Genomic DNA, 9,453 nt, shown 5'->3' on the forward strand with positions numbered 1-9,453 from the left:
TGTCAGAGTGAAACAAGTGGCCCTTCTGTGAACAATGTGGGAAGACCTCGCAGATGAGAAGAGATTTCAGAATTTCTTTGAACTTTACAGAAGCCAGCTTTACGGTCTAAGTGAAAACCTGCACATTGTCAAGTCACATATTTTAACATAGTGAACATTCTTTATTTCTTTTGATGCGTTCTGTCCTGACCGATAAAAGTGAAACTCCCTGAAGACAGCCCTTAAATTCCCTGATCTTGTAAGCCAAGAAAAGTGCTAAATACTCTGCAGGTATTTGATTTAGTGAGCACTTGGTGATTACGGCTGAAGTAACAGTAGTCAGAGTGTGTCCCAGTTTTGACAAAGGAGAGAGCCTAAATGGAGTGGGTGGGCAGAATGATAGGAAACAGAAGACAAACTAGGACATGGGAAAAGGAAAGGAGCCAAATGAGGCTTTTGAAAAATGGTTTAAAGAATAATTGTGTAGATCTGTAGGAAGCCACCATAGAACTTTCTAAAATGAGACACATAAGAAAAAACAAATGGCTGAAAAAAATGGAGATGATGGCAATCGGTTGGGCAGAGAAAGGGGTAGGGTATTTGCAAAGGTGGGAAATCCAACAGGGAGAAATTGTGGGATAGCCTAGGGGTTGGGAGGAAAGTGTTGTCCAGGGGACATCCAAGTGGAATTTGCAGAGCAAAGTGTAAAGAAGAGGATGAGAGTGAAGGGTGGTATTTGTGTAAGAGGATGTGAAAGCAGGACTCTCTGTTTCAGTTTTGGTTGAAGACTCAAAGGAGGGAAAAGCAGAGGTGCTAAGTATGAGTACTCCTTTAGTATTTCAGGGTATCCTCTACATAGAAACTATACAGGGGGGGAAACGAAAGAAAAAACTCTAAGGGTATTTAGGAAGTTGATATTACAAAGATGGCAGACTAGTTTTGGAGAAGTTTCTTCAGAAGCAGCTGATTGAGTGCCATGATATCCTCTGCCACCCCATTCCTACCCTGGTTTGTGAGGTACAGAGACTGGTACCAGTCCCACATCTAAAAGCCGAAAGGCAAGACTGTAGCTGGCCAGCTGCCCAGGACAGCAGAGCTGAATGGGCTGCTTTGGGAGTGGCTGTACGTGTATGAAGGTGGAATTACGGACAGTGTTGGCCTGGAGTTATTTTGACCCCAGAGACTCTCCTGGAGGGCTAATGGAATTTGGGCAGCGTCAAGCCCAGATTGTGTCAGTGCCATAATCATGGCAATACTTACCAAGTAAAGCCTTCCTGGTTTTCCAGTCCTCTCTCCTACTCAATCCACTTCTAGAGAGAAGAAAAAGGCTATCAGGGAAAGGGGGGGTGAAGAGGAGAGTATAAGGAAGGGAAATAAAGGGCTGCCTAAGCAGCCCACCACCCCTGCCTCTTTCCCAAGATAGATCCAGGAGAAGAAAGTAAGTGAGCCAGTCCAGTAGTGAGAAGTTTTTCAACTGAAAGCCTTATAACTTATAACTTATAACTATGGCCAGTAGAAGTCTACAGGGGCAATATTTGTTTCAATATAAGGAAGGACATTTAAAAAATTGAATATATTTGGCATATAACACTATTTAAATTTAAGGTGTGCAATGTGTTAATTTGATGCATTTATATATTATAATATGATTGCCAGTGTAATGAAATTCAGCACCTCTGTCATGTTATGTAATTATCCTTTCTTTTTAGAGGATGGGATAATTATATTTTAGTCTTTTAGCAAGTTTGATGATTATAGTATAATATTTTTTTCTATATAAATTATACTGTGCATTAGATCTCTACGATTTATTTACTATTTTGTTTTCTTAAACCACATCAACCTTCTGCCTCCACCCCTCATACCTTGGTAACCACTATTTTAGTCTCTTTTTACACGTTTGACTTTTTATTATTTATTTATTTTTAAGATTTTTATTTATTTATTTGAGAGAGATTGAGAGAGAGCATGAGCATGGGGGAGAGGGAGAAGCAGGCTCCTCGCTGAGTGGGGAGCCTGATGTGGAACTCCATTCCAGGACCCTGAGATCATGACCTGAGCTGAAGACAGACGCTTACCCAACTGAGTCATCCCCAAGTATGACTTTTTAGATTCCATATATGAGTGATTAATGTCACACAGTACTTGTCTTTCAATGTCTGACATATCTCACTTGTATAATGTGCTCAAGATCAATCCATGTTGTCACATATGTCAAGATGTCCTCCTTTCTCATGGCTAAATAGTATTCCTGTGTGTGTGTGTATGTGTGTGTACCACATCTCTTAATAAAATGTCAAAATCAGGATCCAGTGAATTCTACCTCATGAGGAGTTCCTCAGCATTTCTAGAATGGTTGCAGTATCACAGAGTGCTTAAAGGAGACGATACTGTGAAGATAGAGATATTGTGGAGGTGATTCTAGCATGAGGTAGATGTTGGACCCCATGTCTCTTTAATTTATTTGCTATTAAGATTCTGTGAGTCTCCTCACAACTTCTCAGACTTTATTCCTGACTTCCTTCAAGTGCCAGATTTAACTTTACAGAGAATGGTGATAATTTCAAACTACATAATTAAAATTTAAGTTTTCATTATATAAAGTTGTCATAAGCCTTTAATGGCCCCCATGAATGCTTTTGAAAATAATTTGGCTTATTCTTTGCCCTCGGCTGGGAGTCATGCTCTGAAATATAGCCACACGGCTAAGTCTTCATGAGGTTTTCTCCTTGACTTCCAAGGTCTCTCCAGACAGTCTCTGTTTTTAGCAGCATCATTGCATTGAACTCATCCAGTGTAGTGACCTTCCAACTGAGAATTGTTCATCAATGATGCACTGTATTGTTCTTATGCTTTTCCTTCTTCCCAGTCACTGTTGATTTCACCACCCTTAGTCAAACAGAAAACTGATAAGACATAAAGAGCAAACCCTGGCATTTGTCTGCATATTCAAATTACCACAGAATCCTAAGTGTCTGCTAAGGTGGAAGGAACTGGTGAAGTCAAAGCAGGACTCAGAACAGTGCCCCAGGGGAGCCAGGCCGCACAAGACCCTAGATGCCTTTCCTTCCTTTTGTTGCCATAGCAACAGTCACAGGCAAATCTCAGGGCCTATTGTGAAAACACATTTCCTTGCATCCTATAACTATGACAAGTACAACAGGATGCTCATTTATTTAACATGACAATTCTGACAGAAGTTCTACATTTCTCTCTACTGATACAGGCAATGGGGTGGATGAGAAATGAACAGGAATCCAAGCCTCCATCAACGTGTTGAATTCCTCAGCAAATATATTCTGAGTTCTTATTATGTCTTGAGTAGAGTTCTGGGCTCCATGGGAAAGGCAAATAGAAATGAGACCATGCTACCCTATACTTTACAAGGTTATAATTTAATTACGGGGTCAAAAATCAAACCAGTGTTCAAGAACAATGCTAAGGGTTATTGGAATTCAGTAAAGGAAATAATTAATTTGTTTTTTTCAATCTACAGAATCAGCTGAAATGCCATATATTATACTCACACACTCTTTTTTTTCCTCTTCTCTTTGATATCCTTGCTTTTGATTCAATAAGCTTTTGTAAGATGACTATGACATTTCAGATCCATCTATTAAGGATATTTGTCAAGAGTGTGTATATTATATGTACTTTGATTTTCAACTATGTACTGATTCAAAATTATGTTTATTCTATGTATAATCTTAAATAATATGTGCATATGAGCATTGCCAAGGTAAGGATAACATTTTTTATTAGACCAACACTGTACCTGGAAAGGTGTTTTTGGAGGTTGTATCCTCTCCTCGTTCTACTTCTGTTGTCAGAGACCCAGGATGTTTAAGGCCCAGGATGTTACAGACATGAATTCAAACATCAACTTTATTACATACTAATTGTATATTCTTGGAATGTTTGTACCCTCTTTGAGTTTTAATATAAAGTAACATATAAAATCATTGGCATTTGTGGGTCAACGATTTTTGTACCTGGGTGATGGTATAGGGGGTTTCATTGTACCATTGTTTATGATTGAAATTTTCATATTGAAATATTTGTAAATGCCTAGCACGTGCAGTATTGTATGTTCTAATGTGTTTTGAACACTCTGACATACCATCTCTTTCCCTCTCCAAAATTAATTGGTTTCCTCTTATGATCTCCATCACACTGATCACCTGTACCAATATTATGAAACTGATCATCTTTTGCCTGCAAGTGGCATTAGCACTGTCAAGTATTTATGGCTTAGCTCTTTGTATAATCAGATATTTAGTAAATATATTTTAATAATGATTGTTTTTTTTTTTAAGATTTTATTTATTTATTCATGAGAGACAGAGAGAGAGGCAGAGACACAAGCAGGCTCCATGCAGGGAGCCCGATGACTCCACTGAGCCACCCAGGCATCCCAATAATGATTGTTTTATCTTTAAATTAGTCAAGTCATGATGCCAGGAACAGTACCAAGGAAAACTGGTTATATTTGTGGTTTTCATATATAAGTTCAGAAATGAACTTATTGAGAAATGTATATTTTCATCTTAGAAAGAGCTGGGATCTTTCATACTGATGAGCCCGGAGCACTGGTCACTGATAAGTATCCTCGGTCAAGTTACAATAGCCCTTCTGGCCCCAGTTCAGAATTGGTGACACTAGTATTCACGTTGCTGAGTCCATAGCACATGTTTTCACAGAGGAAATGTAAGTAATTGTCATGACCTCACCAGTTCATGAAGTAGTTTAAAAATTCCTCATTTCGGGCAGCCCGGGTGGCTCAGCGGTTTAGCACTGCCTTCGGCCAGGTTGTGATCCTGGAGACCTGGGATCGAGTCCCATGTTGGGCTCCCTGCATGGAGCCTGCTTCTCCCTCTGCCTATGTCTCTGCCTCTCTCTCTCTCTCTCTCTGTGTCTCTCTTGAATAAATAAATAAAATCTTAAAAAAAAATTCCTCATTTCTCCCCTCTGTTAGCTAAGCTGCCATTTTATTTGAGTATTGAGTTTAAATTGTGAGGTCATTAAAGAGAACAGGTCAGCGTCTATCTGTGTGTAATATGCTAATTCATAACAAGAGTTATTTTTTGTGGACCAGCTGCTTTCTAAAAATTCAGGGGTGTGGCTGGAGAGAGTCACAGATGATAACAAATGCTGCAAATGGAAACACAGTTGTAACATATGTTTTTTTATTTGCTTTGTATTCCATCTCAGACCCATTCTGTCTAAACAGGGATCCAAGCTCTCAAAACTAACGTTTCTGGTTTTTACCATTAGCACCCTCATTCTCTAGATTATTTGAGTTTGAAGACATGGAGTCAACAATGGTTCTCCTCAGGCATTGCCCAACACTAACCGTTGTTCATTCTTGTTCCAAAATGTCCCGGACACTCCAACTGCCACCAGTAAATTAGTTTAGGTCTTTATCCTTCCAAATTTAAATAATTCCAACGGCTTCCTTACTACCTTACTCTAATACATTTTTTTACTACCAGCTTAATTTTACTGTGTTAAGTTCATTATGTTAGTTGCATGCTTTTCTCTTGCCTGCAAGGATTAAATCCCAGTTCCCAATTTGGCCCTTACTGTGTTCTAATTTCCCATCATTCATCTTTAGGAATACTCAGACACATTATACTCAGTCATCCTTGGTTTTTTACATTATCCAGAAAAGCTCTTGTTGTTCACATTTTCTTTCCTCCTCACATTTACAAATCCTGCCATTCCAAATCTATGCCACTTCATCCTTTAGGTTTTCTCTGCAATACCAAACTGTATTGATCTCTCTTTTGACTCTTCTGTAGCATTGTCTCACAATAACTCCCATTTGGTAACCAGTTGCATTATTGTTTTGTTTTTCTAGGTTTATGTGATAACAATTATCCAAGATAGCTCCCAATATCTATAGTCTTGTGTTCAACTTCCACATTGAATCAGAGCTTTGTGACTAAGTGTATGAAGAAAGTGATATTGTTTGACATCTAGACTAGATCATAAAAGATATTGCAACTCTAAACTTCTCTCTTGGATCACATACTTGGAAGAAATGTCATAAGAATACTCAAGCAGCCCTGTAGAGAGGCCAAAATGGATACATACTGATTTACTACTATCAACTTGCCAGCCTTATGTGTGAGTCACCCAAGAAATGGATCCTCCAGCCATCTTTTAGACAAGAAGGACAACCACATGAGAGGTTTGAGTCATAACTGTCCAGTGCAGCCCCTTTCAAACTGCTGACTCACAGAAATTGAGAAATATTATAAATGATTATTATTTTTTAAGCCACAAAGTCTTGAGGTGATTCTTTAAATAATAAATGGAAAAATAATAGTGTATTACTTGCTTCTCAACTGCATTGCAAACTCCTCCAGCATAGAACATTTGTTAGAAATCTTAAAATCCAGGCTATTATTTAGATACCATTCAACACTATAGCAAAATTAGATATTGCATTTAGAATTAGAGAAGGAGCCATCATTTACTGAATGTCTACTAAGGGAATTTACATATGCATGAGCTTTATATACATGGAAATGGCTACATACATAGATATAGAACAAGATGTTCTTTAAAGACATAAAACACTGCAAAATTATGAAGTCAAATTTTCTCTTTCTTTTATCATCATTTCCCAGGCTTTTTAAAAAAGTAAGATGATGATTTTGAGAGCATTTAATAAGCTACAGAGTGTTCTGTAGACATAAGGCATTATGGCTTGCATCTATTTCTTTCTCTATTGAGTGCTTTAAAGGAATGCTTTGATACTTCTACTCTGGTGTTTATTTTGCTTTGCTAAGACTAGAATTAGACTTTTCCTTGTGATACAAACATCTCAAGTAAATGGCAAAAGAAAGTACTTTGGTATTGCATTGTCTCTCTTGCTATGTGCCTAATGAGTGTTTGTTAAAAATTGCATCAGTTGAAGTCTCTGAAGGGAAGAGATGGCCCACTGAGATGGGTAATGGATGAAAGTTTAACCGGGTTAAGGGAAATGAAAGGAAAGATATGGATGGACCCCAGAGAGAGTAATGAAACTGCAGGAGAAGGCTGGCCAACAACTATGCGTCTTGGTAGAGAATGAAGCCAACTGGATTTAGCCTTGTAAGGAGGGACCAGAGGGAATTAGTTCTTTGACTTCACCCTCCTTGTACATTTTGCTCTCCTGTCCATGCTTTCATACTGGCTGACTGCACCCCAAAACCAGAGTAAAGAAGCTGGGGGATGACGTTTATACTGGACATCTTTCTGGGGCACAGAGGAGGATGGAGAATAGTAGAAAATTAATTGAAGAGCAATGGAAAATATAAAATGGAAAATATCCAATAATTGCTACAAAGTGTAGCATTATTTATATAATAGCAAAATAACCCATCTTCAACAGCTTATGGTAGGCAGGAAAACCAGAGATTTATTTGAAGGGACAGCTAGACACAAAGCTTTATATCAGACAGGGTTATGCCCTCATCTAGTAGCTGGAGTCTTTTTGTTAATGAGAAAAAGTCCTTTAAGTTTGAAAAGGAATATTGAAAATATAACTATGCTAATGGCATTGTCATTGAAACTGGTTGGATTTAACTTCCTAGCTACTTAGCTATGTAAATGTGACCTACCTAGAATATACTGAAAAACCACCTAGAATGAAGCTTCAGTGAAACGGATAGTATTTTTTTCTGTATCCGTTTAAAACTTCTTCATTTGATGACAACTTCTTTTAGAATAATTTTGGTAGTATTATTCCATGGCTGGTATGCATGAAGGTTCATATTTTAGCCACTAACTTAACTCTAAAACATCTTTCAATTTGAACTATAAAATTTTTATAATGCCAGTAAAGGGAAATTCAGACTCATAACTTGAAAAAAAAAATCTGCTAACTGGCATTTTATTTTAATTCATGTGGTACTTCCATAATTTTAAATTGTGATAATCCCTCACAATTATAAAAAGCTGGTAATTTTCTCATATTTTGCCTAGGTGTGCAGAACTTACAATATATATGCATTTATGCTGTAACTTTTTTTTTTAATTTGTTCTCATTATGTCAATGTGACACTATAAGCCTATAAAATATTCCTAATTATGTGACTGATTTTAGATACTCTTTGGGATTATATAGCCTCTGATAGGAGTTTCTTAGCTGCATGCTTGGAGATCATATTTTACCTAAGACAGGTACTTTTCTCAATTTATTGTAAATGCCTAAGATTGCTCAAATTAAAGCAAACGTTTTAAATAATTTTAGTGCATGCCAATTGTCTCGATGTACCAGGGCTAGGTTTATGAATATAGTTTCACCAGAAGAAAATCTCAGATGTCCTTTATCATCTGTATAACAGGGTTCCCCCCCCCCCCTAGTTTTGGATAGCTTTACTGTTAAACCAGGGACTGGTAGAATAGAGCCCTGGGTTCAGGCATGGATCTTGTTGGGCTCTGCACACTTTGCATTGACACTGGGCATGATTCCACTTTGCCCCCACCTCACCCAGCTCCTTTCTGGTAGGGCCTCCAATCAAGTCTTCATTCCTTTAGCAAATGATTGCTTCTTCTAGACCAGTGGTTTTCAAACTTGAGTGTGCAGCAGAATACCTGAAAGGTCTTGTTAAAACAAATCACATCCCAGAGTTTCTGATTCCATAAGTTTGGAATGTGGTCCAAGAATTTGGTCCATTTTTGGTAAAAAGCATTTCCTATGTATGTGAAGGTAGGTATTTATAGAGCATTTCATCAGACATCATTCTTACTACCACTTTCACATGTAATAGTCACCTCATTAAGGTGGAAATTCAGTGATGATGGATGAAGCAGTTTTGGTGGCAGCACCCTTGTTCTTGAAGCACTGCCATCAGACAGATAGATCTAGCATTATATTGAATGTCTGTATGAGAAAAAAAATGGTTGTTTCAGGCTTCTGGTGTATAGTGCCAGATCTTTTTGAAAGTTACACATTCACCTTGCTGTGGCTACCCTTCCTATTGTGGAAGAAATGAAAAGCAGTAACTTTAGTTCATTTTCAAACTAATTAAATTAAAAAATATATTCTTTGGTTGTACAAAAAGTGACAGTCTTTGGCAGTAGCAGCCTTTGGCCTCTGGCTATGAATATGTTATTTCAACAGCAAAGAAAACTACATTAGTAATCTGAAAAGAAAGAAAATGATTTGCATATTTTGCATGGTGTTAAAGAAATATAAACAGAGTTTAAATAATATACAATGATCTGAATATGTATTGGGGGAGGGTAAGAGAACCTTCACTATTAATTATTTTCCATAAAAGTTTTTAAGAAGTAATTAATATTCATGAATAGTTCATTCTTAATGATTTTGAAAGAATATCACTTGTGCAGCTTATAATAAAATAAAATTAACATACAAAAATGGTGGTACACTAGAAAACAGCTTTCGACAGTTTCCAGGATGACTATTTCTGACCTGCAGACTCTAATCTAATTCTCCCTTCAGCTATAGCCCCAAGT

The 9,453-nt window shown here is 37.4% G+C and overlaps 1 long non-coding RNA gene across 1 annotated transcript in view; it reads left to right on the plus strand.

Moving 5' to 3' along the window:
- Positions 1–8,215, plus strand: part of LOC140593816 (uncharacterized) — a 150,107-nt gene extending 141,892 nt beyond the window's left edge. The window contains exon 5 of the long non-coding RNA XR_011994113.1: positions 5,840–8,215. This is a non-coding gene — a long non-coding RNA (uncharacterized lncRNA). The remainder of the gene's footprint in view (positions 1–5,839) is intronic.
- Positions 8,216–9,453: the final 1,238 nt, after the last annotated feature.

The sequence above is a fragment of the Vulpes vulpes genome, chromosome 1 (genome assembly GCF_048418805.1).
Source record: "Vulpes vulpes isolate BD-2025 chromosome 1, VulVul3, whole genome shotgun sequence".
Classification (NCBI taxonomy): domain Eukaryota; kingdom Metazoa; phylum Chordata; class Mammalia; order Carnivora; family Canidae; genus Vulpes; species Vulpes vulpes.